This window comes from Rhinolophus ferrumequinum, chromosome 12, assembly GCF_004115265.2.
Source record: "Rhinolophus ferrumequinum isolate MPI-CBG mRhiFer1 chromosome 12, mRhiFer1_v1.p, whole genome shotgun sequence".
Lineage (NCBI taxonomy): Eukaryota > Metazoa > Chordata > Mammalia > Chiroptera > Rhinolophidae > Rhinolophus > Rhinolophus ferrumequinum.
The window spans coordinates 41,564,321-41,589,854 of NC_046295.1; the positions used below are offsets into that span (position 1 = coordinate 41,564,321).

At 39.9% G+C, this 25,534-nt stretch overlaps 1 long non-coding RNA gene across 1 annotated transcript; it reads left to right on the plus strand.

Annotated features, from left to right (window-relative positions):
* Positions 1-333: 333 nt before the first annotated feature.
* On the plus strand, positions 334-24,657 carry LOC117032106 (uncharacterized). Its single transcript, XR_004424681.1, has 3 exons — positions 334-609; positions 9,519-9,741; positions 23,175-24,657. It is a non-coding gene; the product is annotated as an uncharacterized LOC117032106 (long non-coding RNA).
* Positions 24,658-25,534: the final 877 nt, after the last annotated feature.

Genomic DNA, 25,534 nt, shown 5'->3' on the forward strand with positions numbered 1-25,534 from the left:
TTCCATTAAATAATGTCTTTAATTTTTATTTTCCTCATTAGGAATGGCTGCCATTTTACGAAAGAAATTTAAAACACTAAAGGATATGATCTATAGTTGTTCTCCTTCAAAGGACTGATGTAATAGATTGTGTTGCTAGACTTCCTTGTACTGAACCACACTGGACTGTATGTAAGAAGTCATGGTCTGTTTTTGTGATGCATGACTGGATTCTACTTGCTAATGTTTTATTTCAATTTGTTGAATCTGCATTTGTAAAACTGTTTATAGTTTTCAATTTTTATTATCTTTGATTAAGTTTGTTTTTATTTTATAAAATGAATTGTGGGCTTTTCATCTTTTTCTATGGCTTGTAAAGGGTTAAATAAAAGTACAGTAGTCCCCCACTTATCCAAGGTTTTGCCTTCTGCAGTTTCAGTTATCCGTGGTCAACTGTGGTCTGAATATATTGAGTGGAAAATTCCAGAAATAAACAATTCGTAAGTTTTGAATTGCACACCATTCTGAGTAGCCTGAGGAAATCTCTCACCTTCCAGTTCTGTCCCACCTGGTATGTGGATCATCTTTTTATCCAGCGTCTCCAAGCTACATATACCCCTTAGTCACTTAGTAAGTAAACTTTTCTGGTATCAGATCAACTGTCCTTGTGTTCAAGTACCCCTTACTTTACTTAATAATGGCCCCAAAGTCATTCACATACTTTTATTACAGTATATTGTTATAACTGTCCTGTTTTACTATTAGTTCTTGTAGTTAATCTCTTACTGTTCCTAATTTATAAATTAAACTTTATCATAGGCATGTATGTATAGAAAAAAGCATAATATATATGTAGGATTTGGTACTATCTGCAGTTTTAGGCATCCACGGGGGCATCTTGGAACGTATCCTTTGTCAATAAGTGAGTGACTACTATAGTATGATCAGTCCTTTAAAGGTTAGAAAAAATTCAGCTAGAATTTCATACCTAGTGAGCTTTCAAACATTTCTATTTCCCTCTTCTTTCCCACCCAAATTTCAATGCCTAGATTTTTCTGATATCATTTAGTATTCTAATTTTAGATTGTCATTTGAATTATTCTTATAATATAAGTCTTTCAAGAGTCTTCATTTCACAGACATTATCTATCTCTAGTCAGAATTTTTCTGTGCAATATACATGTACATGTATAAAGACTTATTGCTTATCAATCACTCTTCTTTTTTTAAATCTTTTCCCATATTGATATTTATATTCTAATTTATTCAATGTTTTGTTAGTCTTTTCCTGAATATTTTCCTCAAAAGGAGTACGTCACAGATACACTCTCTGAAATCTTCCATATCTTCCCTCATAAATCTTCTTTTGCTCTCACAAACTAATGAAATAATGCCTGGGGATGGAATTTCTCTTGGTATTATGTAATGATGTTTCACTGCTTTCTGGCTTCCAGTATTGTGGTCCGATGTGATGCCTGTCTGATCCTTTTCCCATCGTAGATAACTTGTTCATTCTTTCTGGAAGCTTGTAGGAGCTTCTCCTTATTCTTAGAGTTCAAAACTTTTATTGGAATATGGCTAAATATGTGTTTTTCTCAACAGTACTGCTTTCTTCCTGATGACTAATGACATTGAACATGTCTTCTTGTGTGTTTTGGTATTTATCTATTTTATTTGGAGAAATGTTCATTCAAATGATATGCCTATTCTTTAATTGGGTTGTTTGCCTTTTTATTGTGGCGTTTGATTGTTATATGCTTTTGTTGCTCATTTGAATCCATGGCTTTCCAACCTTTTCTGGATTTCTTTTTCCCTCAATGATCGCAGCATTTGTATAGGGAGTGCACAGCAAACAATGAGGCTTCGCCTAGGTCATAGTTAATGATGACAACAAAAGGAACATGTTCTTAATGTTTTATCAGAAGTTGGGAAAATGAATGATTGTTGTATTGAAGGGAAGGGATCTGAGGTTGAGAAATGAAGATGAAAAAGCAAAGGGGCCTGAGAGAAGGAAGACTGTGAGACAGAAGGAGAACCGAGAGAGTGATGACCTAAAGTCCAGTGAAGATAGCACCTCAAGAAGGAGGGAATGATCGGTTAGGTCAGAGGCAGCGGAGAGGTGGAGTAAGTTGTGTAGGAGAAAAAAATTATTGGATTTGATGATATGAAAGTCGTTGATAGAGTTGACAAAAATTGTTTGACTGCAGTGGTGGTGATGAAAGCCTACTTGGAGTAGGTTCAAGAGAGAAGAGATTATACATTTTGAAATTATTATTTTCATTTCAAATAAAAATTTTAAGTTGTGGGGAACGTAATTTGGTGGTTACCAGAAGGTAAAGGGGTTGGGGGGTGGGGGATGAGGGTAAGGGGGATCAAATGTATGGTGATGGAAGGGGAGCTGACTCTGGGTGGTGAACACACAATGTGATTTATGGATGATGTGATACAGAATTGCACACCTGAAATCTATGTAATTTTACTAACAATTGTCACCCCAATAAATTAAAAATAAATTTTAAAAAAAAATTTAAGTTGTATTTCTTAATATAAAAACATAGTAGGTAACCTCTGCTAATTTAAATTAACACTAATTATTCAAAAAACACTTAAATAAATCAACTATTTGAAGACACCACAAGGACACTTCACAGAACCAAGTACGTGACATATTGTGATCTGCTGGGATTTATTTTGCAATATTTGTATAGAAAACTGAACAGTTTTATTTTGAAGAGCATCAGAGAAATGGGACAGTGATAGGAGGGGATAAATGGAGACTCTTTCTTTTAAAGACGGGAAATATTGCAGCACACGCAGTGGAGAGACAAAAATTGATGTCACAGCAGCAACATGGGGACAATTGCAGGAGCCATGTTTTTGTGTAGATGAGCAGTATCTAATCACAGCTGGCAAGGTTGATCTAAGATAAGAACAAATGTTTTCTCCAGAGTAAGCTGAAGAAATGAAGTGTGTAGAGAGGCAGGGAGATTGTGCATGTCAGGGTAGGGGTGTGTTCCTGCACTTTATCTCCTTGTTTGGGTTCAACAGTGTCCTTCAGTTCATTTACCAAATTTCTTTTTGTTCAGAATTTATGTTATTTTGCTCTAGAGAGCACTTTGCTACACTGAAATCTAAGTAAGGTCTCTTATTCTTTTCATATTCAAGAGATGGTCTTCCTCCACTGCTCTTCTCTAGGCATATGTTCTATTTACTCACATTGATCTTCCCTTCTCTGAATGTTGGCCCCTTCGGATGAGCTGTGTTTTTCTTTGCTGGTTCTTGGAGATGAGATCTAGTAGTTTAGGTATATGGTGGCACATGCAGGATACTTTACCTCTGTCCACACATTCTATAAAGGCAGCCAGGTGCCAGTTCCTGCTGAGGAACTCAGAAAAAAACTTCCTTGCTCTCCCTCTCATATTGAATTTGCTCAGACTTGGGGCAGGGAAAACCCAGCTCACCTATTCCCAGCTTTTCAACATCTTGGACTTCAGGATGAGATGGCACATTCATGTGCTTAAGTTTAAATACTTGGCCATACTCTGATCTGGTCCTCACCTGGTGATCTTGCACAGTAGTCCAGGCAGTTGTCAAACCCACGGCAGTGAAGAATCTGCATAGGAGGTCTCACAATTAAGTTCACAAACTTGTTGCTAACCTTTTTTGATACCAGAGGAATTATTCATTATGAATTTGTACCAACTGGACAAATAGTTAACCAAGTTTACTATTTGGAAGTGCTGAAAAGGCTGCGTGAAAAAGTTAGACGACCTGAACTTTTCGCCAACAATTCATGGCTCTTGCATCACAACAATGCACCAGCTCACATGGCACTGTCTGTGAGGGAGGTTTTAGCCAGTAAACAAATAACTGTATTGGAACAACCTCCCTACTCACCTGATCTGGCTCCCAATGACTTCTTTCTTTACCCGAAGATAAAGGAAATATTGAAAGGAAGACATTTTGATGACATTCAGGAAATCAAGTGTAATACGACGACAGCTCTGAAGGCCATGTCAGAAAAAGAGTTCCAAAATTGCTTTGAAGGGAGGACTAGGCGCTGGTGTTGATTCACAACTTCCCAAGGGGAGTACTTCGAAGGTGACCATAGTGATATTCAACAATAAGGTATGTAGCACTTTTCCTAGGATGAGTTCTTGAACTTAATTGTCAGACCTCATATATTTCGTCTTCCAGGCCCTATGAGTTGCCAGGGCCTTGCTTGCACTCAGTACCCTGTAGGTACCAGCAGACATTTTATTCAGGAAGGTCAGGAGGCAGGAAGAAAAGGAAACCAATTTTGTTGAATGGCTAGCAGAGTTCGGCACACCAACCACAGAAAAAGATACCTACCAAAGCTTTCCTTAAGCATTTCTTTAGGAGCAGCCAGTAATAATTATGAAGAAGATTTGAAAACATGGAAAAGTGCTTATGATTCACTAATAGGTATTTACTGAATATATAAAATGTAAAATGTACTGTGCTAAATGCTTTACATCCATTATCTTATTTAATCCTCTCATAAACCCTAAGACAAGGGGATATATTGACCCTATTTGGTACAGGAGAAAACTGAGGCTTATAGCAATTTAGGAAATAACTCAGCACATAGAGTGACAGAGGCCGGATGTAGAACTAGGTTGGTCAACTTCAAAGCCTGTGTGTAACCTCTGTGCTATACTCAGAAAACAATTGCATGCTAGGATTACAGCTGTTTAAAAAGGAGGCACATATAAAACTCAAAGGAGCACACAAAAAGTATAATAGTCATTGTGGATGGTGATGGAATTATTACTTTGCTCTGTTTTCTAAAACTGTGCTTGAAGAAACTTTTTTCTAGTTCATGAAAGGAGGAAACTAGTTTTATCAATTAAAAAGTGGTATTTATAAAAACAAGAAAAACACCTTCTTGATAATAATGGGATAGGGAACATGATTCTTTTTTTTCCCTGGAACTCACTTTTTTTCTGGAACTCACTTTTTTTCTGGAACTCACTTTTGCATATTCTCTCTGGGGCTTGTCTGTGGTTATGGAATAAGAAAAGACTTTTCGGTTGCCTTGTTTGAAATGGGTATGGCTTTACGTTGTTCTCCACCTGAGTTGATAACTTACTGCAAAGGGCATTCTGTGTGTTGTTAGGAAAGGGATCCACATGGGACTTATACCACTTAATATTTTTCTGCCACCATTGCATTGCATCTCCTGATGTGATGTCATCTTTTAATCTTTCTTTTCTGTTACTGCTGTCCTCTTTAAAATTGTCAACAAATTTTGTTTTACAATGAATTTATTTTGAACAATCTCAAACTTACAGAAACTGCAAGAACAGTACACATTATTTTCCCTTGCACCACTTGATAGTCAGATTCCATGATACAATGTCCACCCCAGCACCCATACATCAGTGGGTATTTCCTAGAACAGGGACATCCTTTTTCAAAAGGTACACTCATTATAATCTGCAAATTAACATCGTTACATTACAACTGTCTACTCCTCAGACCCCCATTCAAGTTTTATCAACTGTCCAATGAGTCCATTATAGCAAAAGCATCCACTTTGGAATCCTTTGTTGCATTTAATCATCAATCACTTTAATCTCCCCTCAGTCTTTCCTTGACTTTTCTGACTTCAATGCTTTTGAAGACTACAGGCCTGTTATTTTATCGACATCACTCAGTTTGGCTTTATCTGATATAAGATTTAATTCATGCATCTTTAGCAGGAAGTGATGCTTTATTCTTCTCATTGCATTCTATCGAGAACACATGACTTCAATTTTCCCCGTTACTGATGATTTTCTCTTTGATCACTTGATTATGGTGGTATCTGTCACCCTTTCCACTAGGAAGTTACTCTTTCCCCTGCTGTAACTAATACACATTTTGTGGGGGAAGTTCTATGTAAATATCCCATTCTTTATTAAACTTTCAATTTATCCATATATTTATGTTGCTAAGGACTCATAGTTTTCAATTTTATTCAAGAAGTTGTAATCCATTATAACGATAATTTATTCTGATGTTGAAGCTGGCTCCTATGTCCCTTGTTATGTCCCTTTCATTTCCTTGCTTGCTGGCACAAAGTCCATCATGTAAGTTCCCTGCCTGGGCCCTGTAATCAGCCACTTGCCCAAGAAGCGGAGAATGGTAACAAGACTATGAAATCTGGGCTGTGTTGATTGCTATCAGAGTTCCTCGTGGCAGACGACATTGTAGGATATATGTAAGTATATAGCTACATGCAAATTTAGGTAGCTATGTACATATATAAATCTATATACATACTCATGTTTTCACCTATATTTATTTTTATATTTATCGAACTATATTGAAAACCCAACATATCCAATTCCTATCCAACACCATGGAAGTTATTCTAGTTTTCTCCATTTCCACATTTGTAACTCCCAACTCCAACAGTAAGAAATTGGGCTCCCCATGTCTTTAAATGTCCTTATTTGCTCAATCCCCCAGAATGTAGCCAATCTCTGGTCATGGCCACTGCCCCTTTGCCCCTGCCTATGCCCTCCTCACCCTGCCTTTGCCAGGACCTGGCGTCACCACCACCATGTGGAAGGCATTCTCACCCTGCTTAGACTCTGCCACCAACCTCTGCATGATGCCCTCTTCATCCCACTGGGGTATGGATTCTCTATCTAGGACCAGGCACCTGTGCTGTTGCCCTTCCTGTGCTCTTGGGCTGTGACTCCCCACACAAGGTAGCCCCTGCTATGGCAATGCTGTCCTCACCCAGCAGTGTCTCTGAGTCCCCACAGCAGCTCCAGGGCACCCTTCTCAACGCACTCAGCCCAACTCTCCACATTAATGCCAAGCTCACTTTTTTGTGTGTTCCCTGAAGGGGAGCAGAATTTGCCACCCTAAAATGTGTCTCTTTGGCATAAAGATGACTTTAGGCTGGGTAGGCAGCCCCACGTCATCACCACGACAAATCCTGAATCAACCCTTAAAGCTTTGTGCTTCGGATCAAGTTTGTTTGGGAGACTACCTCTGGGCACAGAGTTGAAGGTCTGAGAGATCAAGAGCTTTAGCAGACAGGGCACCAGGCTAGAAGTCAAGAGACCTGGCATCTTGTCCCGCCCTGCACTTTGTCAGCGGTGTGAAGCCTGTTGTTCCAGCTCTTAGTCCTTTGTTTAAATGGGGTGATAAATAAAATGATCAATAAATAAGAATGCTCCATAAAAGTCCCTTTCTCTGCATATATAAAATAAAGATAGTTGTTATGAAGATGAGATGAGGTAAGGCATTCTAAAATGTTTTGAAAACTATAAAAACTTATGCAAATGTGACCTTTTTATAAGAAAAATATTTCGTCAGGAAGTATTAATGTAATACAAATTTTTAGTAGGGGGATCCTATTTTCTTTATGATTTACAAAATTGATGTGATTAGAATATAGCCCAATATGCAGAGCTGAAAATGTGTCCTGGGAAATAAAATACGGATGCCTGCGTGTGGGGTTGGGGCAGCACACGCTGGATCTCGCTGAAACCAGAACGCTGTAAGTTTATGGGAAGTGCTTTGAAGAACTTCTAATTTAATTCAATTTGTATACTTATTGATCATTTTATAACAAACTTTGCAAGAGCAAGATTCTTCCTTCAAAGAAAACCCCATTACCAAATTTACTTCTTTCTATCTCCTCTGTGGAAATTTCCTCTGTGTACTGACACCACCATAGCAGCTTCTAGAACTTCCCTTTTCATTATTGTCTACTATCCAGATAAGTGTCGTATCTAATTGAGCTATCTCGTACTTCAACAAAAGAAACCAACTAAATATAATCTTTGGGTCTAAACATTCCTTGATTCCCAAGACTTCCATGTATACAAAAGAAATAAATTTAAGAAGCTTTCCCATATACTTTGAATAAAATCTCACTGTTGGCATTTCCATAAGAGATTGTAATACATATTTAAATTGCTTTTCAACCAGAAAAGGACCCTGGGGCCACTAGCCCAATATGGATTACACATAGAGACTGGACTCTAATGTTGTTCTGTGTTACAGGGACTTAAGCTTCATTTTAAGAAGATTTCAGAAAACCCACAGAAAGAAATTCAGCACGTTTCAAAAGAAAAGAGTGAGGTTAAAGGTTGGAGGAGGCAGAGTTAAGTAATCCTTACACTAGAGAAAGCTAAAGGTAGTGTGAATGTTGCAAGGAAGTGGTCAGTTCTAGCAGACAGTGGGGCAATGAGGTCGAAAGGAGCTGTAAACAACTGACTCATGGCTACCTCTTTCATTTGGTTTACGAATTCTTAGTTACTTTTGGGGACATGGGATTGCAAGGGCTTTCTTAGCTCAGTGGTACCTGGAGTTGTGAGGCAGATAATTGAGCTAGGTTAATGAATAGGAGGAAGAACAGGCTCCCCACAGCGTGACCTAGAAGGCCTCACTGTGTGGCATTGGTTTCAACTGAAGATTAAGTTATTCTCACATACAGCTCTTCATTCACGCATTCATTCACCCACCCATTCATCACCCATTCACCCAATCACCCAAACATAGGGTTGTGAGGTGGTTTAAACCAAAAATACCAGAAACACTTAATAAAAATGTGTAGAACAAATTTTAAAAAAAACCTTCAAATTCCAATGATATGAAAAATGTATCGCTTATTGGTTAAAGATGGTGACTTGAACACGTACCTTTATTTCAGCTCTCTCTAAAGACTCCACTAAAATGACTCTGAAGGAATTATTTTAAAGCACAAATCCATTAGGACAAAAGAGAATGGAAGAAACAGCAGGGGAAAGTGGAAGATGGAAAGGCAATAGATGAGTGGGACCTAACCTAGCTGACTCAAAAAAGCTAAGTCCTAAGTTGACAGGGGGGGAAGATAGTCATCCATTCAATTTTCACCGCACAACCTTAGAAAAGCTCAAGAACTGGAAATACTGGGTAGCTCTAAAGTGGAGGTGAATGGAAAAAGATGTTGAAAGTCTTTTAAAGAAGCAATTAGACTTCCAGCTCCCTTCACAAAGCCATATAGCAGAGGAGCTGTCCCTTCATCATTCTTGCACAGGACTAGGAGGTTAGTCTCTACAGCAGCACCACCCAATACAGTAGTCACCAGGCAAGTGTGGTTTTCAGCACTTAAAATGTGGCTATTCTGAACCGAGATGTGCTGTAAATGTGAAATAAACATGAGAGTCAGAGACTTAGCACAATAAAAAGAATGTACAATACCTCTTGATATGTTTGAAAATATTGGACTTCATGTTGAAATGATAATGTTTTTGATACATTGGGTTAAATTAAACATTATTATTATTATTGTTTTCTTTCTTTCTATCTTATTGAAATTCATTTCTCTGCTTTTTTTTGTTATGTATCTGAGGGAAAATTTTTAATTACTTCCGTGGCTCCTCTGATATTTCTATTGGACAGTGCTGCTTTAGAGAGTGTGAACAACAGTGACTCAGGGACAGAAGCATGACTGGGTTTTTAATTGAAAATGGGTGACCAAGTGAAAGCTAACATGAAATAGTGAGACTCCAACTCCCTCTGTCACTCAGATCCTGGAATGCTGGTAGCTGGTCTCCTAACCTTCAGAGAGGAGAGAGGAACACTCACCTCAGGAGAAGCTGATCAGCTTCGGATAAGACCTACAGATTCTGAAGAAGCCCCCGCAGCCCCTGCTCATATCCCCACAACATTTATTTCTGCACATGAAGCCACTTCAACTTTCTGTGGAAGGATGTTCCTCTCAGCTTGCACGTACCAGCCAGAAAGGCCAGAGTAAGTATCTCTGCAGTTGGTGGATAAAGAGACTAACTAGCTCCCTTGCTCTTCTATCAGGTAGACAACCCTGAGCTGTGTGTTCTACACTGACTCCAGCTGTGCACAGCATCGAGCTCCCATTGCTCACCCTCCTTCCTTCTCTCACTGGCCTCCTTCCTTTCCTGTCTCACTTCTCCTCCTCTGACCAGGCTTCCCTGGGATCACCTCTGAAATAAATGACCTGAACTGGGCTCCTTCTTTCTGGTTATACTTCGGGGAACCTAAACCAAGACAAATTCTGATAGTAGATGTTCTCCAGGAAAGCAGCCCAGCCGTGTTCACCGAGGCTAAGCCACTGTGGATATGCCTCACCCATACTCTCAGCACTTGCCAGAGCCTACCTTTAAATATGAGCAGTGGGCCCAAACCACCTGGCAGACATTCAAAGGAATCATCTGATTCAGAGAGCAAAACAAAGTTGTTGTTTTGTTAAATGACAATCTATATTTTGGTTAATTTTTTATGCCCTTCTACATCAAAGTAGTATTGTGCCATTAGAATAATACTAAATACACAAAAAAGATGCATGAATGTCTATGCTTGTTTCACTAAACAGAAAACTAAAATACTGGGCTGTCTGCGTCAAAGTTAAGAATCGACAGCTTTTGGAGGAGATCCAAGATTGTGGAGCAGATAAACACTGTGCTTGCCTCATCCCGTGAACACATCAAAATTACAACTAAATTATAGAACAATCAGCCTGGAGAACCATCTTAAGTCTAGCTGAGCAGAAGTTTTATAACAAGGATATTAAGAAGAAGCCACACTGAGACTGGTAGGAGGGGCAGAGATGCAAAATGGGCTGGTCCCACACCCACATGTGGTGGTTGAAAATCCGGAGAGATATCTCAGCCACAGAGGTTCCCCATGAAGGAGCAAGGGACTCCAGCCCCCCACACCAGACTCCCCAGTCTGGAGCACTGGTGCTGGAAGAGGAGCCCCAGGAGCCGCCACAACATATGGCTCTGAAAAACAGTGGGGATTCTGACTATTTGGATGGGACAGAAGGCTGCGGGAAATCCAGACATCGTCTTAAAGAGCCCACACACAGACTTACTCGCTCGCAGGCACTCACCTTGGGCTCCGGTGGAGGGATGGTGACTCTCGGGGCATCAGAGATATATGGGAAGAGACTGAGTTGTGTAACTTCGGGGCAAGGATTGGAGAGACAGTCCCCATTTTCCCTGTGTGGGACCTTCATCCTGTGCAAACAGCAGGCAGGCACCATCTTTACTGTGTTGAGCCCGCCCCCACAGGCCAAATCTGAATCTGATTGGCCTGGTGAGGTCTGCTGCTCCATTCTGCTGACTCACAGATACCCTGCCTCACTCAACTCCATACTGCAGGAGGTTTTATCAGCAGCTGAACCTTATGGGAACCAGCAGGTGGCAGAAAGCCTTGGAGTCTCCTGGCTGTTTGCAGAGCTACCCCAGACCTGGTAATGGTGGTAGCCATCCTCAGTTCACAGCATGGCCTCTCCCATGTGCTTCCAGGTACAGCACAGGCAGCCAACCATGGATCACTTTGTAGCTCCTACCAGATAGTCCCCAGCCAGTCACAGGCCGTGGCTGACCTGGGCCTGCACTGCAGCCCCTTCCAAGAGGCCCTATAACCAACATACATACTTGGAGGTTGGCTTCACACCACAGTTAGCACCACCCAATTAGCCCCACAGGTGGCACAAACAAAAGGGGGTCTCAAGAAGCACCAGAGCCTGCTGGGGCAAATCCAGCATTGTGAGGTAAGCCCCCTGCACAGCAGCCCATAATCTATGGACACAGCCAAACCCCACAATAAGTCAGCCTGAGGGTCAATACCACCAAATGACATGCCAATACCATCCAATTACATGCCAACGGCAATCAAGACTCAACTATAACAGGAGGACACACAAACCCACAAAAGTGACATTCCTGGAGCACCTGGCTTAGGTGACCAGGGAGACTGTGCCAGGGACCCCTACAGGACACCTACTACATAAGGCCACCTAGCAAGACTGGGAGACATAGCAGCCCTACCTAATACATAGAAACAAACAGAGAGGCAGCCAAAATAAGGAAACAAAGAAATATGTCCCAAATGAAAGAAAAGGAGAAAACTCCAGAAAAATAACTAAACAAAATGGATAGTTAATAACTAAGCAACCTCCCAGAGGCAGAGTTCAAAACAAATGATTATAAGGATGCTCAAGGAGCTTAGTGAGAACTTCAACAAGGAGATGGTAAGTGTAATAAAGGACATAGAAACAAAAACAAAAATAAAAACCCAACAACAACAACAAAAAACCAGTCAGAAGTGAAGAATACAATAACTGAAATGAAGTATGCACTAGAAGGAATTACTAGAATACTAGATAAAGCAAAGGATTGAATCAGCAATGTGAAAGACAAGGTAGTATAAAACACCCAATCAAAACAGCAAAAGGAAAAAGGGAATAAAATGAGGCTAGTTTAAGAGACCTCTGGGACAACATCAAGTGTAACAACATTCGCGTCATAGAGGTACCAGAAGGAGAAGAGAGAAAGCAAGGGATTGAGAATCTATTTGAAGAAATAATGACTGAAAACTTTCCTAACCTGGCAAAAGAAATAAACATACAAGTCCAGGAAGTGCAGAGAGTTTCAAACAAGATAAACCCAAAGAGGCCCACACCAAGACACATTATAATTAAAATGGCAAAAGTTAAAGACAAAGAGAATCCTAAAAGCAGCAAGAGAAAAGCAGTTCGTTACCTATAAGTCCCATAAGACTGTCAGCTGATTTCTCAACAGAAACTTTTCAGGCCAGAAGAGATTAGCACAAAATATTCAAAATGATAAAAAACAAGGATACAACCAAGGGTGCTCTACCCAGCAAGGTTATACTTTAAAATCGAAGGACAGATGAAGAGATTCCCAGACAAGAAAAAGCTAAAGGAGTTCATCCCCACCAAACCAATATTACAAGAAATGTTAGAAGGAATTCTTTAAGATGAAAAAAAAAAAATCAAAGATAAAAAATATGAATAATAAAATGGCAATAGCTACATATCTATCAACAATTTCTTTCAATAAAAGTGGATTAAATGTTCCAATCAAAAACATAGGCTGGCTAAATACATAAGGAAACAAACCTCTTACATATGCTACCTACAAGAGACTCATTTCAGATTGAAAGACACACAGACTTAAAGTAAAGGGAAGGAAAATTTCATGAAAACAGAAAAAACAAAAACAAAACTGGGGTAGTAATACTTGTGCCAGATGAAATAGACTTTAAAACAAAGCCTATATATAACAAGAGCCAAAGAAGGACCCATTAATCCCACTTCCTGGTGGTATTTATCTGAAGAAACCCAAAATGTTACTTCAAGGGGACGGGTACATCCATATGTTCATTTCAGCATTGTTTGCAATGGCCAAGACGTGGAGGCAACCTGGGTGTCCATCAACAGAAGAATGGACAAAGAGGAGGTGGTACATATATACAGTGGAATATTACTCGGCCAGGGAAGGTAATGGGTTCTTGTCATCTGTAGTGACATGAATGATCCTGGAGGGTATTGTGCTGAGTGAAGTATGTCAGAAAGTGAAAGACAGATGCAATGTGATTTCATTTATGTATGGAATCTAAAGAACAAAATAAAACAGAAACAGACTCATAGACTCAGCAACATTTTGATGGTTACCAGATGGGAGGGGTGTTGGGTGTTGGGTGAAAAGGGGGAAGAAGTACAAATTGGTTGTTACAAAGAAGTCATGAGGATGTAAAGTATAGCATAGGGAATATAGCCAATGATATGGCAATAACTATGTGTAGTGCCAGGTGGGTACTAGACTAGTCAGGGGGATCCATTCTTAAATTATATAAATGTCTAACCACTATGCTCTACACCTGAAATTAGTATAAAATAATATTGAATGTCAACTGTAATTGAAAAATTAAAAAGTACATGAAAAGGTGAAGGGCAATAAGAGGTCCAAATTTCCAGGAATAAAACTAATAAGTCATGGAGATGTAATGTACAGCATGGCCAATATAGTCAATAACATTGTGATAGCATAGTACAGTGTCAGATGGTGGCTGGATTTATCATGGTGATCACTTCTTTAGGTATATAAATGTTGAATAACTATTGTTTACACCTGAAACTAATATAATATTGTATGCTAACTATATTTTTAATGAAAATCTTTAAAAAAAAAAAAAAGAATCGACAATCCTGTGAGCACACAGACGGTGCCATTCACTGAGTCAGGTGCTGGCATACAGAGATTAAAGCCAGCCTCTGCCATCTGTACAGGCTAAGGGAGAAGTCAGATAAGAGGGAAAACACTTATTGTGCAGTGGAAAAGAGCAGGATAGAGTCTGCACAGCAGGCGAAGGGTGCCCAAGAGACCCTATAACCAAATAGCTGGGAAGTAGGACGAGAGGAAATACTTGCAGAGGGCCAGTAGAGTGCAGCTGAAGGAAGGGCATTCCCAGAAGAAAGAGTGAAGAAGGGGCCACATACAGGAAACCGAAAATATCCTGAGATGGTGGCAGTGAAGGGTGTGAAGGGGAAACTGTCCAGGAATGAGGCTGGAGGAAAGCTGGGATCTGGATTAAGGAGCTGGAATGATTTTCCACAGGAGCCAGAGTATCTTTGAAGGGCTCAGGGTGACTTTACCTAAAGAGGGAATGTCAATGATGGTCTCCATAGTCTTTCTTTAGTAAAAAGGTGCCCCCTTCTTGTAGTCTGTAGAGGGAATGGAAACAACCACTACCTCTGTATCTTTTGAAAGGGAAAATGCCGGGGGGAGATGGGCAGGTGCCTGATGAGGCTGTGAAATATGCTTTTGGTGCTGTAAGTGCCTCCCACACGCAAACACTCCCACCATGAGTGATATCTGTTTTTAAGCACCTTTCACTCAGCACCTCCATTTGGCCCAAGGCCTCTTGCCAAGGAACTGAGCTGCAGACCTTCCTCCTCTTGAGACCCATTTTGGGTCCAACTTCCAGTGAGGACTCAGTGGGTGTCAGATGCTCTGATTCTAGCCAATGTGGAATTCTTCCTAAGTTATGTAATGTCTTAGACTGGCTACATCAGAAAGGTTTCTAGAAAGCATTAAGAATAAATCTAAGAGTAGAGCATCAGACTCTTCACAGAGTGACAATTAAGAGATCTGCTGGTAAAAGTCTTCATGGCACCCACAAATCATCACACAGACATGGGGATCTGGAGAGGCACTTGGGGCAAAGGAAGTGAGCTGTCTTAGATGGCGGAGAGGGTGTGCCAGGCAGCGCTTAAAACCATCTATAGGCTACATGGTAGGGCTTTCTGCCATTATTGAGCAAAAGAATGAGTGTGGCTGTTAGAGTACAGCTTAATTTACAAAACTAGGTGATGGTGGGCAAAATATGGCCTATGGACTACAGTTTGCCAACCCCGGTATAGAGGTTAAAAAGGTGTATGAGTGTGGGGGTGCTTTGCACAGAGAACATAGTCATAATATTATATTAACTTTGTATGGTGATAGATGGTTACCAGACTTATCTTGGTGATCACATCGTAATGTATATAAATGTTGAATCACTATTTTATACACCTGAAACTAATATAATATTATATGTCAACTATATTTTAATAAATTTTAAATGGGCTGTGGAGACAGACAGACAGATAAATCCTACGTCTAATAACCAGTACCAGATATATTGTTTTATGAAGGTTTGTTGACCTCTCTAATCCTTATTTCTCTCAAATGTAAAATGGGATAGTAATACCTACCTTCAATATAGTGACAAGGCTGAGATTAGATTCTAAATATAAGACCTTAACACTATGCCTGGCACATGTATGCACCCAACAAATATTAGTCCCTCTTATCTACTTTTACTTTTTATTGAGTCAGCATTGTTTAACATATGTGGGTATCAATAAATACTTGCTAATCACTTGATTGATTAATCAAATGGCAGATCCCAAAGAGGTAAGGTATGAGCCAGGGTATTTCTGGGGATCCATGTTTCTTAGAGTAATGGAGGGGGGATATACTTGGGATGTTGTGTGAAGTTTGGAAGTTACAAAAGGGATTTGAAGATTTTTCTGTTTGAGTTAGAACACCTTTGCTGTAAGCAACATAAACTGGATGGCTAATTGGAGCAAAAATGTTATTTACTAGAAGAATAGGTGCAGTTCAGAACATCCAAAAGAAGGTGGAGAATTAGAACTGATGAGACAGCTAAAGGAAACTCAGAAGCAGGAATTTCACATCAGTCTTGCCCTGACTGCTAGAAAACTCTGTTTCTTCTATATTGAAACATGGAAAGACCCATGAATAATTTGTATTGGATGAGCCCTTCACTCTTTGAGAGCAGGTAGAGGAAGAATCTTGGGCAAGGGTCCTCCAGAGACCCATTGACTTCCTAAGTGAAAGAGTGAGTACCGTTGAGTAAAACTAGATTATGGCCATAGTCAGCACTTACAAAGAGAAAGTTCTCAGATTCAGGGAAAAGTATCAGGATTATTGGACTTGAAAGGCTCCTTGTCCATCTGCTAAGAGTTTCTCAATCTTGGTGCTATTGACAATTCAAGTAGGGCAATTTTTTTGTTGTGGGGGGGCTGTCCTGTACATTATAGGATGTTTAGCAGCATCCTGGTCTCTACCTAGTAGATGCCAGTAACAGTGTTCCCTCTCCCTTCCCCATATTTCCGGAATGGGGGGGAGGGCAAAATCACCCGGGTTGAGAACTGAAGGCTGGCTCATATCTGTGCATCCTCTGAATGCCCAGTATGTCCGGTTTGCTCTTATGTAACCATTCCCTCAAGAACTTGCCTGGCCTTGAGGTAGACTCAATTCAGTGCTTGGGATCCACTCTACTGCCTGAGTAGACCCTATATTATTCTCACCACAAAACATATTAACAAATATTTTAATATGACAATTTCTAAACATCCTCAAGTTCAGGTAAGACTTGCCTCTCCAGTGGTCTAGATACTCAAAGGTGAATACATGACCTGATTTTGATCCAGCTTTGGAAATGCAGCTGTCTCTTGGTGAAATCGTTGCACTCTCCATCTGGTGAATTAACTTGCTTTTCATCTCTTCCTCCCTCCTTGGCCTATGGGTCAGCAGGCTACTCGATAGCACCTTGGCCAGAGAATCAATGGATAAGAAAAGGAAAAGGAGGAAAACTTAGCTCAACTCTTGTTACCTGAGGCGGCAGCTGAAACCAATGCCCACAAAGGGGGTTTTGTGTTTCCCATGAATTTAAAATGTCCCTGTTGCTCATGCTACCAAATGTCCTGAGTTGGTGATGCATAAGAGAATGCAATCATTGTGCAAGCAGAACAATTTATAAGGAAATACTTCATAGCACACAGTTATGCAGTAAAAACTCACTCCCAAGGAGCTACCTACTCAGCTGTTTCTTTGTTGCTCTTGCCTTGTTTTGGAGTAGCGTGGAAAGGAGCTCCTGAAAAGCCCAAGACATTCAAGAGGTCCCAGTCATGCCCCCCATTCTCTCTGTGGATCCAAGTCATGCCGCCCATTGTCTTTGTGAGTCCAAAGAATAACTCCCACTAACTCTGTGTTGCTTTGCTTTGATATTCCCCACCCTACGCTGTTCTTTTTGTAAGCCATTTTCTAGTTCTGGTCAGGGAACATACAAGCTTGGTTTTCAAATTTAGATGTCTGTATGTCAGAAAAATACTGGTAAATTATAGACAGCTACTGAGTTAATATTGGCTTCTGGCAAGCTTGGCTGTTGGAGGATGTTTTCTGGTGGGCTTGACCATGAAGTGTTGGACAAAAAGGAGGTTATTTCCAACAAAGGAGTAAGCAGTGTCTTTTGAAAACGCATTTCTTTTCTTTTTCTCTCTTCTCCTTTTTTCTTTCCTTGCCTTTTCCTTTTTTTATGCCTCCCACACAGAAGGAGGGAGACCACTGTTGTGTAAGAAAATACACTATTGTCTTGCAATGTTGAGCTGTAGTGAACCTCTGCTCACAAGCTGAGGGGTGATTCTGTTTTAGTTGAGGAATGATTCTATTTTATTTCTGAGGTTGAAAGTGAAACAAAAAAAGGTGAAGTTTCTTAATTCTGATTTAACTTCTTTTCACAAGTTATTATTTTTAGTAACTTCTTCAATGTCAAAAAAAATTACATTTGCCACTCTATTCTCTCCTCCTCTCTTTCCTCATATTCTTCCTTTTTAAAAGATTTTCTGAGGGTTATGATTATTTTCCTAACCTTTAATCTTGAAAAACCTCACACAAATGTAGAGAGAAGAGTATAGTGAATTCTCATACATGCTGGGAAAATTTAAAGCTACCAAAAGTAGGGAAATAAATGAATTTAAATAGCAAACATGGAGGAAAACAGGATTGTCACTTTTCAATTCTCAATAATAAAGACATCTCAGTGACAGATTGATATGTAAATTAACAAGACCTTCATCTTTTGGGGGCTCCGCCTCTGGCACAGCCCCTAAAATCTGCCTCTGTGGTTTCTTTCTTGCCATGGGGATTCATGAATAAACAAAGGCATTGAATGGAACGCAGATGAAACCTGAGATTTCAGCAAAGCCTTATAAATAGGTTTTTGGAAAAGCCAGCAGGGCCACTGGATTGGTGACATTCTGGGAGAGCTGCGGTTAGGCCCCCAGAAGTGAAGACAGAGGGATGGGGAAGACGGGAGAAAATACTTTCATTTACCCAGCCAGGACATACAGTTAGCATCAAGCTAGCGAGACCGAATCTTTAGTGGTCTAGACTAGACCAGAGCTTCCCAAACTTTCACATGCCCACAAACCACCTAGGGAGCTTATTAAGGCACAGATTCTGAGTCAGCTGGGGGAGAGGGGAATGCTGAGAACCTGCATTGCTAACAGGCTCCCAGGCAGAGCCAGCTTCAACCTGGGCTACAGCCTGTGCAGTCCCACAAGGCTCTGCGCTCAGAAGGGGCCTGAGTTTGGTTTAATGCTTTACTATCACCTCCTTGAAATTTTTAATGATTTTACATTTGAACTTGTGTTTTGTGGCTAAAGTCTGACGGGACAATATAGCCTGCATAAGAGCAGAGCAGCAGGTGCTGTGCAGTATGCCTGTCCCTTGTCCCTTGCCGTTCACTTGCATATAGTGCTCAAAATGAGTACAAAATTCCGGTGGGCGTTCAGCAAGTCTTAAAGCAAGTACAGGGTAATGTGCTATGTCTATGAGTTAGGAAGGTTGTGGACACTGACAGCCTTGGAACCAGAACTTTCTATGAACACAGAAAGAGGGAAATGATGTTCTAATAAAAGTGAATGAACAAGGAACCCTCTGATATCCTTTCTGTATTACTTCTATTAGCCAACCACTTACACTGAAAATGATGCCAGAGAAACAAAGGGAAATGTTCTATTTTATTTTAGTCCTTTATTCATCAGGAAACAGAAGGTGGAGATTATTGGTAGATCGTATATCTTTTAAGAAGTAAAATAAAAACAGTCGAGTTCTTTTGTTCAGTGTTTCTACTGTTCTGGTAAGAACAAACTACATGTGTATACACAAGTGACAAAGTAAGTACAAATGTGAAATTTGGTGATTCCACATATGAGTTAAGTTTACATTACGCTGAAAATGATGCCAACCACTTACGCTGAAAATGATGCCAGAGAAACAAAGGGAAATGTTCTATTTTATTTTAGTCCTTCTTTATTCATCAGGAAACAGAAGGTAGAGATTGTTGGTAGATTGTGTATCCATTAAGAAGTAAAATAAAAACAGTCGAGTTCTTTTGTTCAGTGTTTCCACTGTTCTGGTAAGAACAAACTACGTATGTGTATACAATTGACAAAGTAGGTACAAATGTGAAATTTGGTGATTCCACATATGAATTAAGTTTACATTTCTATTTAAAATTGACATTACATGATAAAAAGATGAATGGTAAATCCATGCTAGTAATGTAAATTTTTATTTATTTATATACGTGTTTATTTATTTATTGCTTAAAATGATGTTAAATAGCAAGTATGAAACACCACAACAAGTGGCTATAGAGGAAAGGAAAAAGCTTTATATTTAGTACCTTCAGTGTTACTTTTTTTCTGCTTATTTAAACAAGGGACCAACATTTTTATTTTGTACAGGGCTGTACAAATTATAGAGCTGGCCCTGCTTCCTGGTCCACAGACCACATTTTGAGACATGAGAGTTTTGAAGCCAGATGACCTGGGTTCAATTGTAGACTCTACCACCTGCTAGTTATTTCTGTGATCTTTGGTATTCCTTAAAGGAATTTGTAAAAGAAAGGCAAAACATTAGCATTATGGCTTATCAACAATTGTCTAACTTGCTATGTGATATGGTATTTTGCTCACATACTTTAGTTTCCTTATCTATACAATGTGGGTGATAATTCCTCCCAGCCAGGAATTCAAAAGACTGCCCCCTTCGCTAAACTCTTCTTGCCCTCTCCACAGATCCCGGGGCTGAATGAGGGGCCCATCCCTCCTCTACTGCAGTCAGTAGTTGACCTTTTGGTCCCTCTGCTCAGACGTAAGCTCTTTGAGAACTGGGTCATGTCATGCCTCTATCCCAAAGGCATGCCTGCACAGCCAACGTCTAGCACAGTATCAATTTTATTATAATGTAGATGCTTAATATTGAATGAATACAAATTCTCTGCTTTAACCAAGGGAAGGAAAACAGATGAAAAGTAATTACACATGCCATTGTTGAGATACTACACATTTTCTCCAGACTCCTGCCATTTGTCCAACTATTAATATCTCTCTTATCCTTCTTCCTATTCAAATCATACTTATCCTTTAAGGATTGGCTACATGATTTCTTTGGGCTTCTAGATGATTTCATCCTGGGCTATTCAAAATCATCCTCCTGTGGAGAGTTGCCAGTTATCTTACTTATACTTACATTATTAGCCTGATGCATTTCTAATTAGTTGTACTTTTAGGCTACAAAAGCAACTGAGCAGCCTGGGTGGGGTGAGGACATGGTGAGGGAGTACCCTGGTGCTGGGTATCAAAGGCTGCACAGGCTGAAGAGAGCAGCATTGGTTTCAGCCCCGCTGAAATAGGATGAGAGGTCCCAAGCAGGGTGAGGACCACATCTGTGCAGGAAGATGGACAGTACACCATTAGAGCCTGAAAGGAGTGAGAAGGCAGATGGCACAGAGTGAGAGGCAGGGGTATCTATGGAAGATTGGGTACAAATAAGAAATATGTTGAGGATAATGGGAACCAGATTTTTCACCATTGGAGAAGAAATTTATAAATATGAAAAGAGAAATAGAATGGATCTTGTACTTTTGGATTGGAATGGGAAATATCAGTGTGAACTCATGGATCTCAATATATATAGATAGATAAAGAAATATAGATGTAAATAAGTGTGTGTGTGTGTGTGTGTGTGTGTATTTTCCCTACCTCTGTCCATAAGAGGTCCTGGGAGTAATGGCATCCTAGTTATCAGTGAGCCCACTTAGCACTCAAGTCTTGGCTTCCAAATACCATTCTCCACTAAGAAGGACAAGGGTTCCTTGAAGAAATGGGTGATTTCAAAGGCTGGGGCAGAGAAAATACAAGATGAGCCTGGAAACCTGGAATATCTTCCTGTGCCAGTGAGTAAAAAAGTGCTCAAAGATTTATGGGAATATGTCAAAGAACACAAGCCAGATTGAAGGGTTTCCCACTGGCCAGATTTGGGGCAATTTCAGGATCAAAATAATCATACTAACAGATTATAACCTATTGAATATCGTAGGATTCCATGAGTTCATTTGGTATTAATTATAATAATTAATTAATTAAAGTTTCATGAGGAACAGTATATTCACATACATTCAAAATACTCATTAATTACAAAGGGGAAAACATCCTTTCACAGTGGAAAATCTTTGTAGACACTATTTTAATCAAATGTTCAAAGTGAACACCAGGATACAATGAGAGTAACACAAAACAGTTCTGAAATATTGTTGCCAAATATAGATAAACTGAACCCAACAAGCAAACCCAAATCGAGGGACATTCTATAAAATAACTGTGAGTGATCTTCATAAATGTCAGTATTATGAAAGTACGAAAGACTGAAGAATTGTTCCAGATTGCAGGAAACTAAAGAGACATGACAACTAAATGCCCTGTGTGATTCTAAACTAGATCCTTTTGTTATGTGGGACATTTATTGAAACAACAGGTGAAACTTGAATGGCATCTGTGGATTAGATGGTGGTCATGTTTCAATGTTAATCTTCTGGTAGTTGTACTGGATTATGAGACAAATGTCCATATTCGTAGGAAATACACTAAACATTCAGAGAGACGAGGCATTCTGTAGACAACTTACTCTGAAGTGTTTCAGGAAAAATAATTTCTCCTACTGTTCTTGCAAGTTTGAGAGTGTTTCCAAATAAAAAGTAAAAACCAGAGGCAAACTGAACAAAGACAGGAAATGGAAAACTTGGAAGAAACCAGGGGAGGAGTATGGCAGAGGATGAAGTCCAGTAGCTATATCTGAGAGAAGAGGAGGAAGGATGAAAGAGAATTTGTCTATTTAGAAGAGGGGCGAGAGAGGAAATGAGATGCTGGCATAGCTGACAGAAGCTAAAGGTGCGCTTGGCAATGGATTTGGAGAAGATGGCAAGATAACAAAAAAAAGACTTGGTGAGTGAGAAGTTAAAGTAAAGAAGAGGGTAGAGAAGAGAACTAATATTTATTGAAGGCCTTCTATATATGAAGTACTAGGCTGGGCATTTAAATCCCATTTAACTCTTATGTAAATGTATAAGATGAGAGTTTTATCCACATTTAAAAATGAACTAAGGCTCAAAGAAGTAATGAGCTCAAGTAATATAGCTGATAAGCAGAACCAGGATTTAAATCCCGGTGTCTGTGATTGCAGTGGCAGTGGGATAGCAAAGAAATGGTCTTATCAGGTCAGGGAAGAGAGAGAAATGAATTTTCCCCTAGAGATGAATTTTCTCTCCTAGGAGGAAGCACAGAGACTGAGTGAGAAAAGGACTGAGTGAGAAAAGGATGGTGGGGGTTCGGAGGTTGGGATTGAAATTAGGATTTGAATAATCTGAAGAGGTGTGTTGAAGTCATGGGGAAATGGCAGAAAAAGCAAAGAAAGAGAAACACCGAGAAACACCATCACTTTAAGGTGAGAGGAAGTCCAGAAGGAATTGGCAGAGGGCTTAGTGGAGTATGGTAGGCCGACTCCTAAGATGACATACAATGATCCCCACCTCCTAGTGTTTGTTCACACTCGTGTAGTCCTCTCCCCTTGTGTGTGGGCTGGATCTAGTGACTTGCTTCTAACCAAAAGAATACAGCACAAATGACAGGATGTCACTTCTGTGATTAGGTTACAAAAAAATTGTGACTTCCATCTTGCTAGTAGACTCTGTCTTGTTGGTTTCAGTAAAACAAGCTGCCATGTTGGAGAGGCCCATGAGGCAAAGAACAGAGGACAGCCTCCAGCTAACCGCCAGCAGGAAATGAGGCTCTCAGTCCAACAACCTTCGAGAAACTGAATCTTGCCAACAACGATGTGAATGAATTTGGAAGCAGAGTCTGTCCCAGTTGAACCTTGATGGAGTCTTGAAAGACACCGGCGGCCAATACTGTAATTGCAGCCTGTGGGAGACTTTGAAGTAGAGGACCCAGGTAAGACGTACCTGGATTTCTAACTCACAGAGACTGGAGAATTAATGTGTTGTTTTAGATGACTAAGTTCTGGGACACAGTTCATCTTCATCATTCAAGGATTACATAACTGCAAATTCACCTGCTCACTAAAATTTATTTGTAACCCCCAAAATCAATAGTCACCACAAACTTTCGTGGTCACCATGGACATGTATAGAGCAGTGAAAAATTTAAGTTGCCTGATGCACATGTTCCCAGCTGACGGGGAACCAGGCAACATTCTGATTTCTTGTTTTAATTTTCATAGTGTATGTAAGTGTCCTTTTCACAGTCTATTTAGTGCCATGTTTTTTGCATTTTTGTGATTTTTGTTGTGACTGCACTGGTTAGAATGGTCCCCAAGCACAAAGCTGACGTGCTGTCTAGTGTTCCTAAGGACGAGAAAGCTGTGATGTGCCTTATGGAGAAAATTTGTGTTTTAGATAAGCTTCGTTCAGGCATGAGTTATATTCAGGATGTTGGCTGTGAATTCAATGCGAATGAGTCAACAGTATATATTAAATAAAGTGTATTTGAACAGTAACACACATGAAACAAGATTGTGTACTGATCAGTTCATGAAAATGATGTATTTCCTCTAGGAGCAATGATTCAGCATTTGCTAATTCAGTGTTCTCACTGACTTAGAATACATAACTACCTCAAATAATGAGAATTGACTGGAAGGGAAACAAGGTAATTCAATTCACAATTGTAAGGGGGAAAAGTGTCATAAGGAGGGCATGATCAAGTGTCAAGAGAGCAGGTCTCTCACTAGGGGTAAGGTCAGAGAGGTAGTGGATGATAGTTATTAGTGGCTGCCATCTAACTATCATTAAAATGGTTTTATAGAAAAAATAATTTTGCCGGGAGGAACAGAGTTATTTTTAATGAATGTGAGTGAAACTCTAGGAAAATCAGCCTCACAAAGCAGTCTCTTTGCTCTAGAAAGCCCACAGCTGTGTGAGGATTGATGTGTCAAAAGGCACCAGCTTAATGAAAAGCTCCATGACTATACAGGGTGATGTAACCCAAGGCCAGCCTCTGGCAGCCGCAGCACAGATGCTGCCAGCGCAGGGAAACGGACCGGCCACAGGAGAAGGTACGCAAGGGAATAGCTCCCTGCGGACCCCTTAACACAGCTTTTCTGTAATCTATGGCTGGAAGTGTTAGCATCTACGGCTGAAAGTTTAAGGTCTCTTCACTTTATTTACTTTTATCTTTAGCCCACAAATGGTTCTTTTTGATTTTTTTCCTAGTTAACATCTGTCACTATACATAATTACCAATTTTTTTCTTGTGATGAGAACTTTTAAGATCTACACCCTTAGCAACTTTCAAATATGCAATACAGTATTATTAACTATAGTCACCATGCTGTACATCATATCCTTATGACTTATTTATTTTGTAACTGGAAGTTGGTACCTGATTTTGTTTTTTTAATGAGGCTTCCAACTTCACCTGAGATTTCAACTCCCTGCTCTCACTCTAATGAGTGTGCTAAGTTCTTAAACATCCGTGGATTTTGTATAATATGTAGCACTGTTTTTGTGTGTGTGTGGTTTTAAAGTTATGTAAATCGCACTATGCTAAAAATATAGAGTTCTTTCTTATACTTTCCCCGCTCTACCCTACGATTTAAGTCTGGCTCCATGAATGTATAGTTTGTTGCTTCTAACAGCTGGGTAATATACCATAGTGCGTATCCACCATCTCTCACCCTCCTTTTCTCTAGTGCTGGACGCCCACCCTGCCTCCATTGCCCACTACCACAGTGAGGTAAAAAGAGCAGAATGAACAGCGCAGACCACCTCCTAGTTCTGTGCCCTTCATTCACCCGTAATTACCTCTCAGTCGTCTCTTGTCCTTCTTGCCTTTGTTGGGTAGAGGGCAAAATCCACCAGAACTCATTCCTTGATCATGAGAACATGCAATGTCCACTTTTTGTAGAGCAACTTTTAATTTGGTTACTCCAAGAACTTTCTTAGAGGCAGAGGGACAGATTTAATTATTAGTTAAAAAGAAAAAGCACAGCAGTAATTCCCAACTCTGGTTTTGCCCAAAGGCTGTAAAAGTAAAAAAGAAAACAAA